The following is a 21,676-nucleotide window of genomic DNA, read 5'->3' as shown; positions in this document are numbered from 1 at the left end:
AGGTGCATCCTCATAACACAGGATCAAAGATGTAGATGTGCGTTTCTGCCCCTTTCACCTTAGTCCAACATTCATCAACCCCTCTCCCAGAGAAAAGTAGGTACATTTGTAACAAGAACCCCTTTTACATATTCTTCCCCTCCCCCTAAAGAAAAGCAGGTACACTGGTAACATGAATCCCACTTTACACATCCCCCTCCCTTCAGAGAAAAGCAGTTATATTGGTAACATGAATCCCCTTTACACATCCTCCCCCCCCCCCCCAAAAAAAAAACATAATTAATGGTATACGCAACTGTCAGCTACAGCCATCGGATGTCTTCATTGGTTCCTCTGTTCCACCCACTCTCGATGGTATCTGGTAAACATGAAATAGTTATATATGAGGAGCAAACATTGGAAATATGCCTACATACCCCAGATGATCTCTGCCACCTACTACAAGTGCTGCCGCAACCCTGGCTGAGATCAGCAATTCTAGAACCTATATGCCCCCTTAGGGCCTCCGTAAATAGTAACGTGGAGGGGCATAATCGAACATTGCCGGCGAAATAGATCGCCGGCAATCTATTTTGGCAGCGGCGCAACAGCTGGCCGGAACCGTATTATCGAAAAAGATGGCCGGCCATCTCTTTTTTCAATAATACGGTTTAGCCCAGCCAAATGCCAGAGTTCGCCGGGTTTGAAATGGCCTGTTTTGTTTTTCAGCGATAATGGAAAAAAATGCCGGCGATCTCAAACCCAGCGAAATCCAAGGCATTTGGTCGTGGGAGGAGCCAGCATTTGTAATGCACTGGTCCCCCTCACATACCAGGGCACCCTAGGGGGCACTTCTAAAAATATTTAAAAAATACAAAAAAAGCTCCCAGGTGCATAGCTCCCTTACCTTGGGTGCAGAGCCGCCCAAATCCCCCCCCCCAAACCCACTCCTCACAACTCTACACCATTACCATAGCCCTTATGGGTGAAGGGGGGCACCTACATGTGGGTACAGTGGGTGTTGGGAGGGTTTGGAGGGCTCAACACTTAGCACCACAAGTGTAACAGGTAGGGGGGGGGATGGACCAGGGTCTGCCTGCCTGAAGTGCACTGCACCCATTAAAAACTGCTCCAGGGACTTGCATACTGCTGTCAGGGACCTGGGTATGACATTTGATGCTGGCATAGATGCTGGCAAAAAATTGCTTTATTTTTATTTTTTTCATGTGGGAGGGGGTTGGTGACCACTGGGGGACTATGGGGAGGTCATCCCCCATTCCCTCCAGTGGTCATCTGGTCAGTTGGGGCACCTTTTTGAGGCTTGGTCATGAAAATAAAAGGACCAAGTAAACCCGGCGAAACACTGCTTAACGCCGCTTTTTGTTTCCATTATCCACAAAAGCCGTCCATCTGGTAGCCACGCCCATGCCCGCCCATGTCCCGCCTTCGCTTTGCAGGCTACACGCCCCTTTGAACCTTCGCCGGCGAGGCGACGGGAAAGCAATGATGCTGTCAAAAAAGCAGCTTTCGATTATACCGATTTCGCCGCTTTTCCGAGATCGCCAGCCATCTCCCGATTTATGTCGGAAGATGGCCGGCGATCACTTTCGAAAATAAGCTGGACAGTAACACAGTAGATGACGGCAGAAAAAGACCTGCATGGTCCATCCAGTCTGCCCGACAAGATAAACTCATATGTGCTACTTTTTGTGTATGCCTTACCTTGATTTGTATCTGCCATTTTCAGGGCACAGACCGTAGAAATCTGCCCAGCACTAGCCCCGCCTCCCAACCACCGGCTCTGCCACCCAATCTCAGCTAAGCTTCTGAGGATCCATTCCTTCTGAATAGGATTCCTTTATGTTTATCCCACGTATGTTTGAATTCAGTTACACATTTCTATTGATGGTTAGCCATCAGGGTGCTCAACAAACATCCCACAAATCTTGACTATTTGGAGGATAAGTCTTCACTGGCTAGGCGATTGAAGGTCTGCAGCTATTGGCTCTGAACAGAATGCAATAGTTCAAAACCAGCAAGTTCTGTGATATGCAACTTTGAGTCACTGGGTGCAACATATGTGCAATCTATGATGCCTATGACCGAGGGGAAGCGATCTGTGCCATAGAACTGTCCCATGTTGTTCTGCAGGGCCTGGGGGAAAATGATGTACTCTGAGGTGTGGGTAAGGAAAACATCAAGAAACTGGGTGAGGCAATTGGAAATGGTAGGCTGGGTCAGGCCCACATTCATAGCTAGGACAGACTGAGAGTTACTATGGCCAGAAAAGCAAGAGAGATGGTGACCTTCAGATAGACAGGAATAGGATTGTTCTGAAAGGTCGTGGGCTGTCACACAGGTGCTGGATGGTAGACCTGTCAAACTGGTACCTGGTAAGGCATTGGGCATCGGTGAGCTCCAGGAAATTGGAACAAGGCCTAAATACCCAGGGATGGAGGTATCTCCTGCATCGTCTCTCCTCCAAACCCTCTTCAACCTCAATCAAAATGTGCACCAACAGTGCATACAGTTCAGCCATTACCAAACACCACAGGTGCAACTGTCTTATCCCAAACTAAGGACTGTGCACATTGCCACCTACTGCACCTAGTGAGTATAGTGAGTCCCTTCACCAACAGACAATGCCCAACACTCACTCTCCTACCACCAGCAAACAGTCCTGACACACAGACACAGCAGCAATCACTCAGCCTCCCAACACCAACATTCAGTCTTCACACACACAGCTACAACATAAATCATGCACTCTCCTCCCACCAACAAACAGTCCACATACTCACAGCAGCAGCACAAAGCACAGGGACAAACTGGGACTGGACAAACAGAGGAGCACTGAAAGACAGAAGACAAGCAGGTAAGGGGGTTTAATGGGGGTGTGGAGGTGAGACAGAGGAGGCAAGGAAAGAAATGTAAAGGGCACAAGTTTGATACTGGGTCAAACAGACAAACATTAAGAGAGCACTCTGCAACTCTTTCTCAATAACCAACACTCCTAGCTCTTCATTCTCCACAAAATCACAAATAGGTCAAAAGACAAGTTGGCTCTTACCTTAAACGCTTTTAAAGTGGGTCTAATTTTGTACGTTTTTTCCCCTAGCAGTGGGAAACTGTTTTGCTGTCCGTTATGGGCTGGAGATGTCCATTCCATAAGACTGCCCGTCACTTCCACATCACGCCTATGAAGCACCCCTCTGGAAATGTTTAATTCTAGACGTATTGGTGTTTTGCGACAGTTTTTTCCCTTTTGTTTCATTACACTCTTTGTACGTTTTTCTCTGAGAAAAATGTATATGTGCCTTTTGTGTCATATTTTGGATGTTTGTCTCTTTCAAAAATGAGCCCCTGATTGTTCTAACATAAATAAACCAGACAGGGTAAAATCCAAGCTATTAATATGGAACAAATAACCAGAGGTTTCCATGCCCTGACACCCCAGGTTGTGCTTCCTTCTTGTATTTCTGTTAATAACTTAAATTCTTGATCATTCTTTCTTGTCCTTATAATGGCTTCAACTGCTCTACACCATCCATCTTCACCAATCCATCAACAGCAATTGAAAGACTACAACATATAATCACATATGGTAATTAAAACACCTTCAAAATGAGAGATGCAAAGCTTTCATAAGAACATAACGTAAGAATTTTTTTGTTAAAGTCTTTTGCAAAGGAATGAGCTTTTGTAATGAGAGGTGTAACTCTGTAGTTAGTTTGCTTTTATGAGTTTTATTTGGGGAGTTGTAATGCTTGTTTGCTTACTGTTTGGCATTTGCTCTGTTAGACAAATTATTTTTTTTTTGTTTTGTATTAGGGTTGATGGTCATTGTTTGTAGATATTGATTATGTATGTGTAATTGTAACCCACCTTGGTTAAGGCGGGATATACATTTAAAATAAATAAATCTAACCCAGTATCCTGTTTCCAGCAGAGGCCAGTGCAGGTCATATGTACCTGGTGGAGTCCCAAAAAGTAGTTACATGCTACCTGGAATAAGCAGTGGCTTTCCCCAGGTCTACTACAATTTTATTTATTAGGATTTATTTACTGCCTTTTTGAAGGAATTCACTCAAGGCGGTGTACAGCAAGAATAAATCAAACATAAGCAATAGACAATTACAGAACTAAAAATATTCAATCAACAATACAAAGCATGGTATAGTATGCTACATTACAATGTCAACACAATACACAATGAAACATTTTAATAGACAGCAGTTATAGTTATAGTACTTATAGTCCATTATTACCAAACATAGCGGATAACAATAAGAGAAACTAGAAAATGCATCTAGGATCATACATCAAAATTGCCAGCCCAAAAAAAGTTAATTTACTATATTCAAAACATATTTCCTAAAAAGATAGGTTTTGAGCATCTTCTTAAAACTGACAAAACTAGAAAAAGCTTTGATACCATCTGGAAGCTGTGGCCACAAAGTAGCTGCTTGGTACGTAAATGTTAGCTGAAATAATTTCCAGTAGTGGATACCTTTAGGACTAGGAAATGTTAACAGGTTGAAATGTCATACAAGATGTGATTTCCCATATGCAGGTCTACATATTAATGTACCATACTAATGGTTTAAGGACTTTTCTACCCAGAATTTGTCCAAACCTCTTTTAAGAACCTAAACATGCATAAATTAAAAATGATCATTGAGACCCTAAGGTGCAAACATTCAAAAGATGTATGTTTAGAGTGCTTCAGTTTATCGAAATTTCACTCCATTTCCTGTTTGTCATTGCAGACTTCTTTTTTCAGATTCCAGAACTTCCTGGTAGCCGGCACTTAGAATGTGATGTTGCATACCTGATGCCCTGTATTTCCAGCACTGATCACAGCCTACCCCAACCACAACAACACTAGGTAGATAACCTGTACAGTTTTAGCATGTTCGTCTACCTTCTTGTCTCTTAATTTGGTGAGCAATTATATTTATATTTATAGTATTGCATAACATATCTGCTTCCCACACTTGAAGCTGCCCCAAGGCTGAGAGCCAAAAATGCAGCTCCCATGTGCAATTATATGCAGAATATTGATGTGCAGTAAAGCTCCTTAAGGCTGTATCTCTTTGCAAAATAACCAGTTTTTTATTTTATTTTTATTAGATTATGCATGTAGAATCAAGTAATTAACAACTTGTACAATAAATAGAAAAGGAAGATACCTTCCATTCTATAAAAAAGGAAAACTAATTAAACAACAAACAATATAATAATCTTGTAGTCCCCAATACGGGATCAGACAGAAATTACAGAGATATTATAAAAAAAAGAAAAAAAAATTCCAAAGTTTATGGCCTAAACAACAACGACAATCTTAATACTCAAATATGACATACCTCTTAATGCCTCTAAATAGGGGGCACATTCACCAACTGCAAAGGAAATTTATTATCAAGAAATTGTTTTAAATGTATTGGGTCATAGAATACATATCTAACATTTTGAAATTTAACCAAATACTTTACTGGAAATCACAGGAAAAATTCACCACCATGTTGTTGAACTCATGGGCGGAGATCCAGAAAAGACTTGCGTCTCTGCTGGGTTTTCCTGCCCATACCAGGAAAACACCACAATTTCTGGCCCATATAAAACTCCACAAGGTACCCAAACTAGCCAATACACCCCCCCCCCATGTCTCTCATTCAGAGGGGGACCTGGCTCATGACTCCGCTAATGCACCCCCAAACCACGGTGGAAGTGGACTACAACAGCTGCAGTGGCTCTGTCCTCCCCTGTGGGGCTTGTCCTGTCACCACTCTCCAGAGGTGCTGGCTGCCTTAGCTGCCCTCCGGAAATCTGGCCACCTGGTCAGCTAGAGGGCAGGTGGAGATAGGTTGGCCTTGGGTGCAGGTTGTCCACCAGTGGCAGCTATGTAGGCCCACAGATCCTGACAGATACCTAGCAGCTGCCGCTATAGTTTTTCATTTGCCTGGCAATGATCCTCCATCATGCGCTGCCTCTGCTCATTAGCAGCCTCCAGGGCCCAGACCCCCCTGAAGTATGATGTCCAACTTCCTTTGCTAGAACTCAACCAGGCCTTGATTCTGTGCCAGAAGTCTGGTGGCCCGCCGAACCACCTACCTCCTGTGCTGGTGAAGTCCCCTTCTCTGTCTGGCCTGTGGCTTCTCATGACCTTCATCAATGTCCCTGTTCCTGTCATTGGCAACATCAGCAAATGCTGCAGGGGGGGTGGGAGGTCCACTTCTGAGGCTCCTCAGTTGTCTCATGTTCTACTTCGTCAGCCCCAATGGCCTCCTGTGCCTCCATTGCTGCTACTCCTGATGGCACTGTTGTTGCTGCTGCCCCCTTCTCCACAGCATATGGCTGGCTGGGCTGCTGGCTGCTGGGTCCTGCCTCACCCTCTGAGTCGCTGTTATCGACTGCATAACAAAAGTGGATGAAAGGTGTTTTATGCAGAAACTAACCTGTCACTGTGCTGCACCCTTCCTTTACAGACCCCTCCATGGGCACCTCCAGCACACAGATGATGATGAGGAATGCTATTCTCATGCAACCCAAAAATGTCTTCCTCCACGTGCAACATTGCTGCAGCCAAGGGGTATGGGGCACTGTGTAACGGAGATCCCAAAGTGCCAGATAGGCACATTTGCAGGTGGATAGAGAAAGAAGGATTATGGATGGGTTGCAGAGGTCATATGCACTGGTTGATAGGTCAAGGGGGAGGGAGAGAAAGAAGGCACCAAAATAGTACAGAGTTCCTGACCTGCCACTAACGCCTCCTCCCTGTGGAATATTTAGGAGATGACCCCTGATATTCAGGTCTTTCACCATGTCCTCTGATGTGCCTTCTCTTCCCCTCTTCCACCTACCTTAGAACCTGGCCTACACAAGGGAGTGTGATCAGTGAGCCCCGCCCCCCCCCCTCAATGACCCTGCTTGTGAAAGGGAGAGAGATATAGAAGAGAGCCAGGACAGCTTGCATGTGCCAAACATACCCAACTCCTCAGGCTGGGCCGACGTGACTTGGCGCCCAACTCCATGTATCCCCTCCTGGGGGAGGAGAATGTACACTATCTGTTCCAGGGGGCTGAAGTTTGTGTCACCTGGAGCGTTGGTGCCAGCCTTGCGGTGGACCTCCTGCTTCAACTGGCACCATTTCCTTTTGTAGTCCTCAACCTCCTTGTTGCCAAGATAAACTGCATCGAGGTGCTCACATATGGCACCCCACATCCTCTCCTTGGTGGAGGCTGAGAACCTCTGTCCCCTGGGAGCAAATAAGTTTGAATATCTCTTGGAGATCTCCCTCATTAGCAAGTTGATCTCAGCATCTGTGAAGATGCTCTTCCTGCTAGGAACTGCTTTCTTTGTAGCCATTGTGAAAACATCAAAGGGAGATTTGAAAATACCATGATGAATGTTTAAGTAGGCTTCTGGGAACATTTAGGGCGGGGATAGCTATACACTTTGCATATGGGCTTTTTTTTTCCAATTATGGCCCATACCTGAAAATGTCTGCAAGAAATAGCTAGCGATACAGACGTTGTGATTTGATTATGGCCCTCAGGTGTAGACATCTTGGGGAAATTGCACTTCTATAAGGTAGAATTGTTTGGGTGATGATCTTCCCCCTTCTTATAATGGTTCCAAAGTGGGAAGTGGCTTTTCTTCTGCTCACAGTTTTCCATACCTGACTGCTTTGCCCTCCATTCTCTCCCCCTAAAATCACCCAGCTGCACCTAGGAATCCTGGAACCAGCATTCCACTGTTGCCATATTCTGCAGGTAAGCACATATCTCTCATCCCACCCTTTCCCTTATAATTTATACTAGAAAGCAGACTTGAGACATGCTCTGCACTATGTATCTGCTAACCAAGGACTCCTTGCTTTTTGCAGGACCTGGGTACAGGACAGGATAGAATACTGGGGCTGGTCAGCAGCAACAGATGGGACCGCAGTGGAATCTGATACAGTGGACTATGCTACTGATACAAAATGTTTCCAGCCTATGTACAAATGTCTTGTTCTCAAATGGACACACCCAGGTGTAGCTGCCTGCAAGGGTGGGGGGGAGGGGGAGAGACTCTTTTTCACTGGTCTCAGGGTCCAGATCACTGTACCGACATTAAGGGATCATCTCCCTTAATGCTTCTACATTCCAGACCTTCCCCTAATCCCCAGAGGACACTGGCCGAACTGATGGGTGTAGGGTATCTGGAGGTAGAGCCTTTCCCAAGCTGGGTTACGAGGCCAGAGATTGGGCTGCCTGGTCCGGGGCCAGGAATCTGTCTTCAGACACATGTGCATGCAGTGGCTACATTCCTGGCATATGACTCTCAGACAGTAGTCCTGCTCACCTCACCAAATGAGGGGCCACCCAGCCCCCAGGACCTAGCTGGTCAATATGAAGTCTCCTGACAAGGGTTGAAAAAGCCTCACTCCCACATGGCCTACAGACATGAGCTGGCAGAATGGAGTGGAAAGGGACATAGCAGGCATATATTTCCTAACCCTTCCTTCCCCCTTGGAAGGGGGGTTTAGGAGCCCCTGTATCACATGCTGTGGTGAGCCACCCAGAGATGCCAAGTCTCACTCATTAGGAGTGTCTCACACTCATTTGAAAGCTTTCTCACTCTCACACTTATTGAGCCCTATCTCTCTCACTCATCAGATCTTCAGTACTAGTATACTGATCTTGATCATTGCTTTCATGAGAGGAAAGCCTCAGAGAAGTAAACCAAGTGGTCCAATCAGTAGGAAGAAATCTGAGCACACCTTCCTGCTTACTGCTTCAAAGTCTTCATTATCTGACCTAAATGGGACCGACCCGTTGTCAGATAAATAAAAAGTCGGATAATCTGGAAAACAATGGCAATGATAACCCCTCAAACAATGCAGAAACAAAGACAATAAAAGCAGCGTTCCAGCTCACAATGGTGGTAAAACTATGGTCCTAGGTTCGAAAAACGGAAAGAGAAGCCATGTGAAGTCACAGGGGGGGGTCTGTCAGATATGCCAGCGAAGGTTGGATAAGTGAGACTGTACCGTACATACTTTTAACTACTGAATGGAAGACAATTTTCAGCTCCAAAAATTTGCACAAATAGCTTCCCACTTTGTATTCTTTCAGAGGCTCCTATATCATTTAATGCTGCTTTGATTCATTTGCAAAGCAATACTACACTTAAATCATTCTAGATTTATACCCTGGATGTATCATCTGAGAAAGTTCACTCTTTGGCCTTCAATCTCACTCCTTGGTGTTGTAAATCTCACTCTTTGGGATAGTTCACCCTTGGCATCTCTGGGCCACCTTAGTTCAACTGGTCTTACAGGCTGGTGAAGGCCCTATGCCAGTTGATGTCACCTAACCATTGGCTAATTGAGATTCACAGCATGATGATTTGGGGTGTGGGCTAGGAAAGGGGGGCAGTTGTGAGACCTACAGGGCCTTCCCTTGCTGCAGGGACCATTGGAGCCTTGGCCAGTGGTACAACATTTGACACTCATAGTGAGCTACTATGACTGTACACAGGGGGCCCTTTGCACACTTCCCTTCCCATCTGTGGTGCCTTCACCCCTCCCCTTTCTCCAGTCTCCCTTTCCCAGGGTTTGCATAGTACGTTTAGCAGCACAACTCCAGTCAGCCTGGCATGTTAGGCTATAAACATATTGTGCTCGAAGTAGAGACACAGACCCATGTATGCAAAAATATCAAACATTTGTAATTATTAACAAAATAACTATTTACAAACTGGGGGGGGGGGATTTTGTTTCCCCTCATTGATTCTGCTCCTCATGTATCTTTTGGAGCAGCTCCACCACAAGGCACAGGAGCTGCCCCTATGTCCCCATCTGCTACTCCATGAGCTGCCTCAGTCCAGACACCTCCTGCTGCAAGTAGGTTTACATGGCAGCAACTTGCTGTAGGAGATGCAGTAGGGGGTCTGGTCCAGGACCCCCAGCAGGCAAAGCGAGTGTGGGCCCAGGCCCCTGTGCCACTGCTTTGTCCTGCAGTAGGGGAGATGCTATTGTTCCTTATCCTCCTCTTCTTTCCCCTCAAAAGGGAGCATGCCCTCCCAGGGGTCCTCCCCCTCTATACCCTCCACCTGGTAAGGGCTGTCCTCCGGAATGTCCTGAGTGGCCTGGTGGTCCTGGGCGGCCGATTCCCCTGTGTGTATAAAAGGTTTGCACTTTAGGCCAGCACATCCAACATGGCTTGCATGGTGCAGCAGATGGCTGTCACGAGCCAAGGACGGACACAGATATGGGCAGTAGTGGTTATTGGGGCATATATCTGAGGTGTGGGATCAATGAGATGACATGGCAGGGAACCCTGGAGGGTGGTCTGGAAATAGGCACGCAGGATGTATTGACAAGTGCCCAGTTCTTTGGCAGCAGCATGTTTGCAGTAGGGGTTGGTTCAGTTCCTACTGTGGAGGTTTGTGGTGATTGTTATTTTTTATACTATTTTATGTGATGACTTTCAAATTATACAATCCTATCCAATACATGCAATTATGAGGAATTCAGCCAAGAAAATCAGGAAACATTATCCATCCTGGTAAGAGGAATAGAAAAAGTAACCACCATGATCCTCTATAATAAGAGAAATGGTTCTGAGAAAAGGTAATAACAGAAGAGCAATAACTCTACTTAAGTGGTAACTTTTTTATTTCCTCTGCTATAGAGGTTGGAATGTGCTAGGTAGATGTGTATACCTTTGGTTTTGGTGGCTGGTGGAGGGTGAACAAGGAGGTTCCTCCCTCCCCTGTTCTTTTCCATGTCATCTCATAGGCTGGTTGTTGGAGCTAAAATATACGGGGGTTGCTGTCACATTCTAAGGAGGGTAGCTGCATCCTCAGCCCCTGATCTGGGACAGGGGTGTTATACTACTACTACTATTTAGCATTTCTATAGCGCTACAAGGCGTACGCAGCGCTGCACAAAAGGAGTGCTTTGTTTGTGATACTTATGTGGGGCCTGGAGGCGCTGCCGCACAAACCAGATCAGTGCCAGAATGTCCCTCTGGACACACAAGTAGTGGTGCCTCAGGGACTTCAGCTCCCTTCTGATGCCAAACCACCTGCAAAACATTTGTAGACCAGTGTTCAGTCAATGGACCTTCTTGCCTTCACATACATCATTGTTTTGGAATCCTAGTTGTGCAATGCTCCTTTCATTGTCTGCGACAGCTAGCAACAGATAGATTTGAGGTGGGGGTGGGGGCATGGGGACAGAGAATACCACGGTGGCATTTCTATGAAGCAAAAGCTCATGCTGTCTAATGTAGCTGCTGAGTCTCAGAAGGCCCTGCGAGCTTTATTGTTACCCGTGGCCGAATACCTGAAGTTCACAGCTCACCCCTGAGTTCAAAAACATTTCTGCAAACTACTGAAAACTTATCTCTTCGACAAGATACATCACAAAGATCAACATGTGTAACTGTATAATCTTTAAACTTCCAGACTGTCTACTAATGTCTTATAATGTCTTTCTGCTTTAACGCCTTCATGTATTTCACCACCATGTAACACAAAACCCTCTGTAAACCAAATGTATATTCACTGCTATTTCCAGTATCCATGACGAATTGTAAACCACATTGAGCCTGCAAAGAGGTGGGATAATGTGGGATACAAATGCCATAAAATAAAATAAATAAACAAAGACAATTAAACTAACCTCGTCTCCAAAGTTCTATGGAGAGGAATGGAAACTAAATGGATTTTGAGACCCAGTAACCAGACAGATAGTATATATGTAACTTTTTTTTTAAACCCAATTTGGAATACAGAATATGTGGTATTCAAGTTAACAAAATTGGTTCTTTTGTTGCATTAACATACAATTCTTCATACAGAACAATTTAACTAACAACTGAAATTTCTTTAACAGGTACAGTGATACCACTCTGGAACAACAGTGAAACCATCAGATAAGTATTGACCAAATTATTTTATTTTCTTTCTTCTACTCTATAGCTATAACTTTCTTTTGTAGTGTATGTCTTAAGAATTGATTCTTTGTGAACTAATTTATTATTTTCAGGTGTGGACACCCAGAACCAGTCTCTAGAAAAGGTAAGTTTGACTAAACTCAGTAACTTCTCAATGTTCTTTCTTTTGCTGTATATGGTGATGCAGGCTTATCTTTACTTTGGTCTCTCTCTGTGCTTCTGTTTTTTCACCTTGCTTGACCGTTGGAGCTCAGATTCTTTTCTTCCAGTTTTAGAATCTACTGCCTCACATTTTGAAGCAAATCAATAAAAAAGACTTTCTTCCTGTCTAGCTGAGAAAATAAATGTTAATTTTGCAACTCTAAATAATTCTCCTATACTTTTCACTGTATAGCCAAACTAAAGAAGGGCACTCTTTGCACACTGCAATCACACTCCCTACAGCAAATGTCTCTCTAGAAGGGTGCAAACTCCCACATTGAGGGGCATAATCAAACATCGCCGGCAAAATAGATTACTGGCGATCTATTTTGGCGGCGGCGCAACAGCTGGCCGGAACCGTATTATCGAAAAAGATGGCCGGCCATCTTTTTTTTTTCTATAATATGATTTAGCCCAGCCAAATGTCAGAGTTCGCCGGGTTTGAGATAGCCGGTTTTGTTTTTCAGCGATAATGGAAAAAAATGCCGGCGATCTCAAACCCGGCGAAATCCAAGGCATTTGGTCACGTTCAAACTTTGCACTTTAGTCCATAAAATCATCCATGGTAATGCCCCAGCCTACATGTCAGATCTAATAGAACTACCACCCAGGAACGCAAAAAATTCTTCCCGCACACCCCTCATTCTTCATCCTCCCAAGTGTAAGGGTTTGAAATACAAATCATTGCACGCATCTACCTTTTCCTATACGAGCACGCAGCTCTGGAATGCGCTGCCACGTAACTTGAAAACGGTCTATGAACTGACCAATTTCCGCAAATTATTAAAAACCTATCTCTTCAACGAGATATATCACAAAGATCAACATGTGTAATTGTATAATCTTTTGAACTTTTAGTACTGTCTTATAACGTCTTTTGCTTTAACACCATCATGTAACTATAATCTTTTGAACTTTAGTACTGTCTTATGTCTTTTGCTTTAACACCATCATGTAATTCACCACCATGTAACACAAACCCTCTGTAAACCTAATGTATATTCACTTCTATTTCCAGTACCCATGATGTATTGTAAGCCACATTGAGCCTGCAAAGAGGTGGGATAATGTGGGATACAAATGCAATAAAATAAATAAATAAATGGGAAGAACCAGCATTTGTAGTGCACTGGTCCCCCTGACATGCCAGGACAGCTACCGGGCACCCTAGGGGGCACTTCTAAAAATGTTTAAAAAATACACAAATAGCTCCCAGTTGCATAGCTCCCTTACCTTGGGTGCTGAGCCCCCCAAATCCCCCCCAAACCCACTCCCCACAACTCTACACCATTACCATAGCCCTTATGGGTGAAGGGGGGCTCCTACATGTGGGTACAGTGGGTTTTGGGGCGGTTGGAGGGCTCAACACTTAGCACCACAAATGTAACAGGTAGGGGGGGATGGGCCTGGGTCTGCCTGCCTGAAGTGCACTGCACCCATTAAAAACTGCTCCAGGGACTTGCATACTGCTGTCAGGGAGCTGGGTATGACATTTGAGGCTGGCATACAGGCAGGCAAAAAAAGTTTTTTATTTGTATTTTTTTAGTGTGGGAGGGGGTTGGTGACCACTGGGGGACTATGGGGAAGTCATCCCCCATTCCCTCCGGTAGTCATCTGGTCAGTTGGGGCACCTTTTTTAGGCTTGGTCGTGAAAATAAAAGGACCAAGTAAACCCGGCAAAATATGCTTAAAGCCGCTATTTTTTTCCATTATCCGCGAAAGCCGACCATCTGGTAGCCACGCCCATGCCCGCCCATGTCCTGCCTTCGCTACACCACCGACACGCCCCCTTGAACTTTCACTGGCGCGGTGACGGGAAACCAGCAATGGTGTAAAAAAAGCCACTTTCGATTATACGGATTTCGCCGCTTTTCAGAGATTGCCGGCCATCTCCCGATTTAAGTCAGAAGATCGCCAGCGATCACTTTCGAAAATAAGCCTGATTGTCACACTAGCAAATCATGCATAACACACTCTATGCCGGCAGATTCTCTTTTCTAAAATACCACTAAATCTGAGCACTTCCTGACCTAAATGTCTCAATTCCAATCTCTATGTTCTATGTAAAATGGAGCTCATAATTCCATTGACACCACCGCCCCTCCCCTTGTTATCTGGCCATTTAGAAATGTAACCCCCCCCCCCCCCCCTGTTTACTAAGCAACGCTAGCAGTGCTGCTTAGTAAACAAGGGGGTAAATGGCCTGATTTTATCTGGATAATTTTTTAAATATCCAGGTAAGTGTGTAATGCGCTTGTCACTCACTAGTAAATGTACAACTCACACTCAAACTGTATATCTCTGATGTAAGTTCTCAAACGATGTTAACATGGTGGGAAGCTAGTTTTCCTCGAGATTTGTAATCTTTATAATACAAACCAATATTAAGAAATACAAGTTAAAGAAAGGCTAATGAGTTGGTTCAGTGGCTTCTGCTTACTGGCTGTCAGGGAAACTATAGAGGCAATGTTCATACCTCCTGGAGAGGGGAGAAGGTCATAGCCATTACACAGTGTCAGTTCCTAATGGTCGCATTTAGGGGCCATGATTGCAGCATTTCAGAGGGAGCCCTGATACATGGCCCACAGCCAAGGCCTTTTCTTTGTAATGGCTAGGCTGGGTGAGTTGAGAAGGGTGGCTAGGAGTGTGAATCCATCAGTTATTTGAAAATGAAGACTTATGGCACTGGATCCCAGCTCTGTTTCTGATTGAGCTGCAAGACTAAAACAGGAAGACATTGTCATCCCAATAAATAAAATATAAAGACATCAGTCCAAGTTCAACCTTCTTCAGGCTACCTCCTTTTCTCTGCAAGCATTCAGAAGATGATTCAGAATGAGGTGACAGATCCTGCAGCATTTCAGTCAGCTGTCTTTTCCAAGCTAAAAATTCCCTCATAACCCTAGATTAGGCAACTACACAAAATCAGTAGCGTAGTGTGTATCAACAGAAAAAAAAAAGAGAGAGAGAGAGATAACTCTGGAGGGTTCCAACATTTTGCTTTCCAGGTCAACCAAGCTTTACAGATCATCCCTGTTCTTAGATAGTTTATATGGAAATACATCTGGGGAAAGCTAAACCTATCTACAGCCCTCGCTGCAAACTCTGGACTAAATCCTCATCACATTTGATTTATGTACAATACCATTAATAACTAGGAACTCATCCAATTTAATTAGAAACATGTTTACTGATACTACTGTTGACTATTAGTTTATTATATAAATGACCAATGGAAGATGGTGAAGAGAGGGAGGGTAATTTTCCAAAACATTTCCCTGCGTAAACAGTACTTTACTCACAGAAATAGGCCTTAATAGATTTGCCTGCCAATATGTGGGCAAACTTATGCACATGGAGTTCGAATAGGCATAAGTTTACCTGTAACAAACAGAGGTGTGGATGAGTTCAGAGAGAGATTTCATTTATGTAAATTACTAAAAGTCAATCATATGTGCATAAGAGAAAGGGATTTGATATACTACTTTTCTGTTGTTATAATCAAAGCAGTTTACATATTATATACAGGTACTTATTTTACACCTAAGAGGGTTAAGTGTCTTGCCTAGAGTCACAAGGAGCTGCAGTGGGATTTGAGCCCAATTTCCCAGGTTGCCAGGCCACTGTACTAACCAATAACAGAAGCCAGCTCTGTGGGTGCTATGGGTGCTTAATAATCCCCAATATTGAGAAAATTCCATGTATATGTCCAGGGAGGGGTTATTTCCATAGGGCTTAGCACCCCAATAATTTTGAAAAGTTGACTTTACCATTAGGCTACCTCGCCACTGAATCAAGAATATATATATATATATATATATATATATATATATATATATATATATATATATATATATATATATTGTAAAGAGTATGTAGGCCAGGCCCCAAAGGAACCCTGGGATAGGCCAGAATACCCCCGTTATAGGCAGGCATTCCCCAGAAAAAAACTAGAAATAAAGAACTACAACTCCCAGCATGCCCCAAGGGAGATCGGGGATAAGAGAAACTATCTGCATTCCCAGGAGTCTCCAGAGGAGGGCCGCAGGGGAAGGAATAAGGCTGATTCTCCAACCTGGTGGAAGAGGTGGTGGAACAGGTGGGTGGAGAAAGAAGAGCCACCAAAGAGCTTTAATGAAAGAAAGGGTGAGCAGCTGGGAGAAGGGCGGGGCGAGGAGAATATGGATTGGGCTCCTGAGGAGAGAGAGGCAGAGAGGGAGCCTTGCCCTATGGAGTTGACTGAACCGGAGAACACCCTGGAAGAGCCGATGGACTTTTCAGCTCTGGCTCAGCGAAAGCCAAGGAAGTAGCGGGGCCAAGCCAGGTCAAGCAGGAGGAGGTCAGGTAGGAGTATGACTGACCAAGAGGGTGGGACCCTAGGCTTTGAGCCCGCGCAGAGCCACTGTGTTTTGAAAGCCTGGCTAAACTGAGCTGTGTTTTGCAAGCTTGGCTAGAACTGAACTGTGTTTTGAAAGCCTGGCTAAATTGAGCTGTGTTTTGGAAAGCTTGGCTAGAACTGAACTGTATTTTGAAGCTTGGCTAGGACTGAACTGTGTTTTGAAAGCCTGGCTGAACTGAGCTGTGTTTTGAAAGCTTGGCCTAAAATTGAACTGTGTTTTTTTTTTTAAAGCCTAGCTGGACTGAGCTATGTTTTTGAAGCTTGGCTAGAACTGAACTGTGTTTTGAAAGCCTGGCTAAACTGAGCTGTGTTTTGAAAGCTTGGCCTAAAATTGAACTGTGTTTTTTTTTTTAAAGCCTAGCTGGACTGAGCTATGTTTTTGAAGCTTGGCTAGAACTGAACTGTGTTTTGAAAGCCTGGCTAAACTGAGCGGTGTTTTGCAAGCTTGACTAAAAGTGAACTGGGTTTTGGAAAAACCCGCTACACTGAACAGGGTATTTGTTTTCTTTCTTTTTTTTATTATTTGCTGCTACTCTTCCCCCAGGAGGGAGGGAGACGAAGCAGCTGTGGAAGCCTGGACTGGGAAACTAACCGAATTGAGAAAGGTGAATGATATCTGTGTTTTGTTTTGTGTTTTGGTGCCACAACTGAGGGAAGGAGGGAAGCCCCTCCTAGGCAATAAAAACCTTCATTGTTCTGAGGGAAAAAGGAGCAGTACTGGAAGGTGTGCTTCAGGTTGTGGAGAGCTGCAATCGCTGAGGGAAGAGGATCCACTTAACAATATATATATATATATATATATATATATATATATATATATATATATATTCTAAAGAGCAGCTATGTAGTAAGATTTGATATAAGAGCAAAAGCGGAGTATAGACATACAAAATTCAAAGTACTGGATTTCAGACATACTGATTTTGGTAAAATGGGGGAATACCTGAAGAAGGATCTGATGGCATGGGTAGGTACAGCTGAAGTGGAAGTGCAGTGGTCCAAGCTAAAAGCTGCTATAAATATGGCAACAGATCTTTTATGCAAGGAAAGTAAACAAAAACAAGAGAAACAGGAAGCCTTTATGATTCTCCAAACAACTGACTGAAAAAATAAGGACAAAAGAGGCTTTGTTCAAGAAATACAGAAGAACACAACATGAGCATCACAGAAAAGAGTATTGAATTAAACTCAAAGAAATGAAGAGGGAAATACAGCGAAAGTACAGGTGGAAGAAAAAATGGCTAAAGATGTAAAGAGAGGTGACAAGACTTTTTTTTCATATATATTGGGGAAAGGAGAAAAGATAGGAATGGAATTGGTAGACTGAAAATGCTGAGAATGGCTATGTGGAGCAGGGGCGTAGCTACGGGTGGGCCTGGGTGGGCCCAGGCCCACCCATTCTTGGCTCAGGCCCACCCAGTCCTAGTCTGCGAGCCAATCGCAGCTCTGATGTTATTTTTTTCTTACCCGCAGTGGCGAACGGGCGGCCCTAAAAACAGCAAGCAACCAGGCTCGTCGACGCCATCCTTCCTTCGCTTCCTGCCCTCTCAGCGTCCCTCCCGCTCGAAAGGAAATGACATCAGAGGAAGGCGGGACGCACGCAGAGAGGGCAGGATGCGAAGGAAGGACGGAGTCAATGAGCCTGGTTGCTTGCTGCTTTTAGGGCCGCCCGTTCGCCGCTGCGACTTGGGGAGTGGAGTGGAAGTGAGCCAGCAGCCTATCTATTCCACTCCCCCACGCAGCCATCGCCGTTCAGGCAAGTTAAAGCAGGCAAACCTGTGAGCTGCTGCAAGCTGCATCCACGTTGTCGTTCTTTATTGAGACAGATGGGAGATGCTATGAAGGGGGAGGGAGATGCTGGATAGAATGGGGAAGGGGATGGATAGAAACAGGATGGGCAGGGGAGAGAGGAGAATTGCTGGACAACAGGGATTGCTAGAGGGGACAGGGGAGAGAGGAAATTTGCTGAAGATGGATGGAGGAGAAGGCAGGGGAATGGAGAGTTACTGGACATGGAGTGGAGGGCAGGGGAAGGAGGAGAATTGTTGGGCATGCATGGATGGAGGGGAAAGGGGAGAGGAAATTTGCTGGAGATGGATGGAGGAGAAGGCAGGGGAATGGAGAGTTGCTGGACATGGCGGAGGGCAGGGGAAGGAGGAGAATTGCTGGGCATGGATGGAGGGGAAAGGGGAGAGAGGAAATTTGCTGGAGTTGGATGGAGGAGAAGGCAGGGGAATGGAGAGTTGCTGGACATGGAGCAGAGGGCAGGGGAAGGAGGAGAATTGCTGGGCATGCATGGATGGAGGGGAAAGGGGAGAGAGGAAATTTGCTGGATATGGGTAGATGGAGGAGAGGGCAGGAGAGAGGAAATTTGCTGGATATGGATGGATGGAGGAGAGGGCAGGAGAGAATGGAGAGTTTCTGGACATGGATGGATGGAGGAGAGGGGAGGGCAGGGGAAAGGAAAGAGGAGACATGCTGAATATGGATGGATGAATGGAGGGGGCAGGGGACAGAGGACATTTGCTGGATATGGGTGGATGGAGGAGAGGGCAGGGGAGAATGGAGAGTTGCTGGATGGAGGGAGGGGAGAGAAGTCAGGGAGGAGATGCGCATGGATGGAGGGGAGGGAACAGAGGAGAAATGCTGGACATGGATGGAGTGGAGGGCAGGGAAGAGAGGAAAAATGTTGGACAAGGATGGAGGGAAGGAAAGACAAAGGAAGGAGATGCTCATGGATGGAGGGGAGGGGAGACAGAGGAAGTAGATGCACATGGATGGAGGGGAGTGAGGAGAAATGCTGGACATGGATGGAGGGTAAACTGCTGAGTTGAGGAAGGATAGGGACAGGGCTACAGATGGTAGACAGGACACATAAGGACACAAGAGGATGGTGGACATGGTGAGAGAAAAAAATATCAGCTGGAAAGAAGACACTGCATGAAACAGAAGACACTGGGACCAAAGTGAATAGATCAGACAACAAAGGTAGAAAAAAGTATTTTATTCAGAATTTATTAATTGGAATATGTCAGCTTTTGGAAATGTACATCTGTGATATTTTGCATGTAAGTTTCAATTTTTCTGGTATTGCTGCATGCTGAGTCTGACTTCTTGAGTTAACTTTCCAGTTCAGTATTTTGCCTTCATATGTTCCTTGTGTCATGTCCGTTGTGTCATGTGTTGTTCATGTGTGATCAAGGTGCAGTATTCTGATAGCGTGTAGTATTTGCAGCCCTTTTTGTTTTGCTTTTTTTTTTCACGAGGTAGTGTATTGGTGTTTTAGAGCCTAGTGTAATTACAGTTCTGCCTTTTCAAGCATAAGGTTGTAGCTCGTCCTGTCCTTGGAATTAGTGCTGTTATGGTTTAGTAAGGATATGAGTGTGTTTTTGCACAAGTTTGTGTATAGCATTTTGCAGTGGAGCGATTGTGGGATAATGTAATTATATTTAAAAATATCAATTTTTCCATTAAGTATGTATGTGGTTATACTGATGCAGGGCAGCTTTTGGGCAGACTACTTAGAAATCCGTCATCAAGTGAATTCTAAGGCATTATTTTGTAGGATCCCAAGAGAGACTGCTCATACTTATATAGACAGTGCGTGCCCACCCATATTAGCTCTGGGCCCACCCAAAATCTCAGGTCTGGCTACGCCACTGATGTGGAGACTGATGAGGATAAAGCAAATGTGCTGAACAAATTCTTCTCTTCAGTGTTTGGAGAAGGATTGTGGTTGGCTGTCGAGGGAGTATCTGGGAATGGAGTGGATATTGCGCCGTTCACTGAAGAAAGCATTTATAAACAGCTTGAGAATCTGAAAGTGGACAAAGCTATGGGACCAGATTGGACACATCTCAGAGTACTGAGGGAGCTCAGAGAGGTCCTGGTGGGACCTCTTAAAGATATATTTAATAGATCTTTAGAGACAGGAGAAGTTCCTCAGGACTTGAGATGAGCTGATGTGGTCCCTCTTCACAAAAGCGGAGACAGGGAAGAAGTGGGAAACTACAGGCTGGTAAGCCTCATGTCAGTGGTAGGAAAAATACTGGAGTCACTGCTAAAGGAAAGGATAGCTAACTTTCTAGAAGCCAACAGGTTGCAGGATCTGAGGCAACAGGGTTTTACCAAAGGGAAATCCTGCCCAAATGAATCTTATTGACTTCTTCGACTGGGTGACCAAAAAACTGGATGGACATGCACTAGATGTAATCTACTTGGATTTCAGTAAAGCCTTTGATACAGTCCCTTACAGAAAGCTCATAGATAAGTTAAGAGGACTGAACTTAAGACCCAAAGTGGTAAACTGGATAAGAAACAGGTTGAACGACAGGTGGCAGAGGGTGGTGGTAAATGGAATCCACTTGGAGGAAAGGAAGGCGAGTAGTGGCGTGCCTCAAGGATTGGTGCTTTGGCCGATTTTGTTTAATATATTTGTGAGAGACTGAAAGGTTACATAGAGGGGCATTTTTGAAAGGGACGTCCAAGTTGCGATTTGGATGTCCTTGCAAAACGGCGAAATCCAGGGGTGGGGAAACCTATATTTTCGAAAAAAGATGGACGTCCATCTTTTATTTTCGAAAATACCGTCAGAGACATCCAAATCCGTAAATTTGGACATCCCTAGATTTGGACACCCCTAGACATGGACGTTTCTGTCTTTCAGCGATTTTCGACATCAAAGACGTCCATGTCAAAAACGTCCTAATGTAAGCCATTTGTGTGTGTGTGAGGAGCCAGCATTTGTAGTGCACTGGTCCCCCTAACATGCCAGGACACCAACCGGGCACCCTAAGGGGCACTGCAGTGGACTTCATAAATTGCTCCCAGGTACATAGCTCCCTTATCTTGTGTGCTGAACCCCCCAAAACCCACTATCCACAACTGTACACCACTACCATAGCCCTTACAGGTGAAGGGGGGCACCTAGATGTGGGTACAGTGGGTTTGTGGTGGGTTTTGGAGGCCTCACTGTTTCCTCCACAAATGTAACAGGTAGTGGGGGGGGGGGGGGGGTTATAGGCCTGGGTCCACCTGTCTGAAGTGCACTGCAGTACCCACTAAAACTGCTCCTGGGACCTGCATGCGCTGTCATGGACCTGAGTATGACATCTGAGGCTGGCACAACATATTTTTAAAGATGTTT

At 44.9% G+C, this 21,676-nt stretch overlaps 1 long non-coding RNA gene across 1 annotated transcript in view; it reads left to right on the top strand.

Moving 5' to 3' along the window:
- Positions 1-21,676, top strand: part of LOC115465150 — a 73,081-nt gene that overhangs the window by 24,178 nt on the left and 27,227 nt on the right. The window contains exon 2 of the long non-coding RNA XR_003941333.1: positions 4,749-4,867. This is a non-coding gene — a long non-coding RNA (uncharacterized LOC115465150). The remainder of the gene's footprint in view (positions 1-4,748; positions 4,868-21,676) is intronic.

This window comes from Microcaecilia unicolor, chromosome 3 (assembly GCF_901765095.1).
Source record: "Microcaecilia unicolor chromosome 3, aMicUni1.1, whole genome shotgun sequence".
NCBI classification, from domain to species: Eukaryota; Metazoa; Chordata; class Amphibia; order Gymnophiona; family Siphonopidae; genus Microcaecilia; species Microcaecilia unicolor.
Note: the sequence above shows the minus strand (reverse complement) of the source record. Positions and strands in the feature narration are given on the sequence as shown.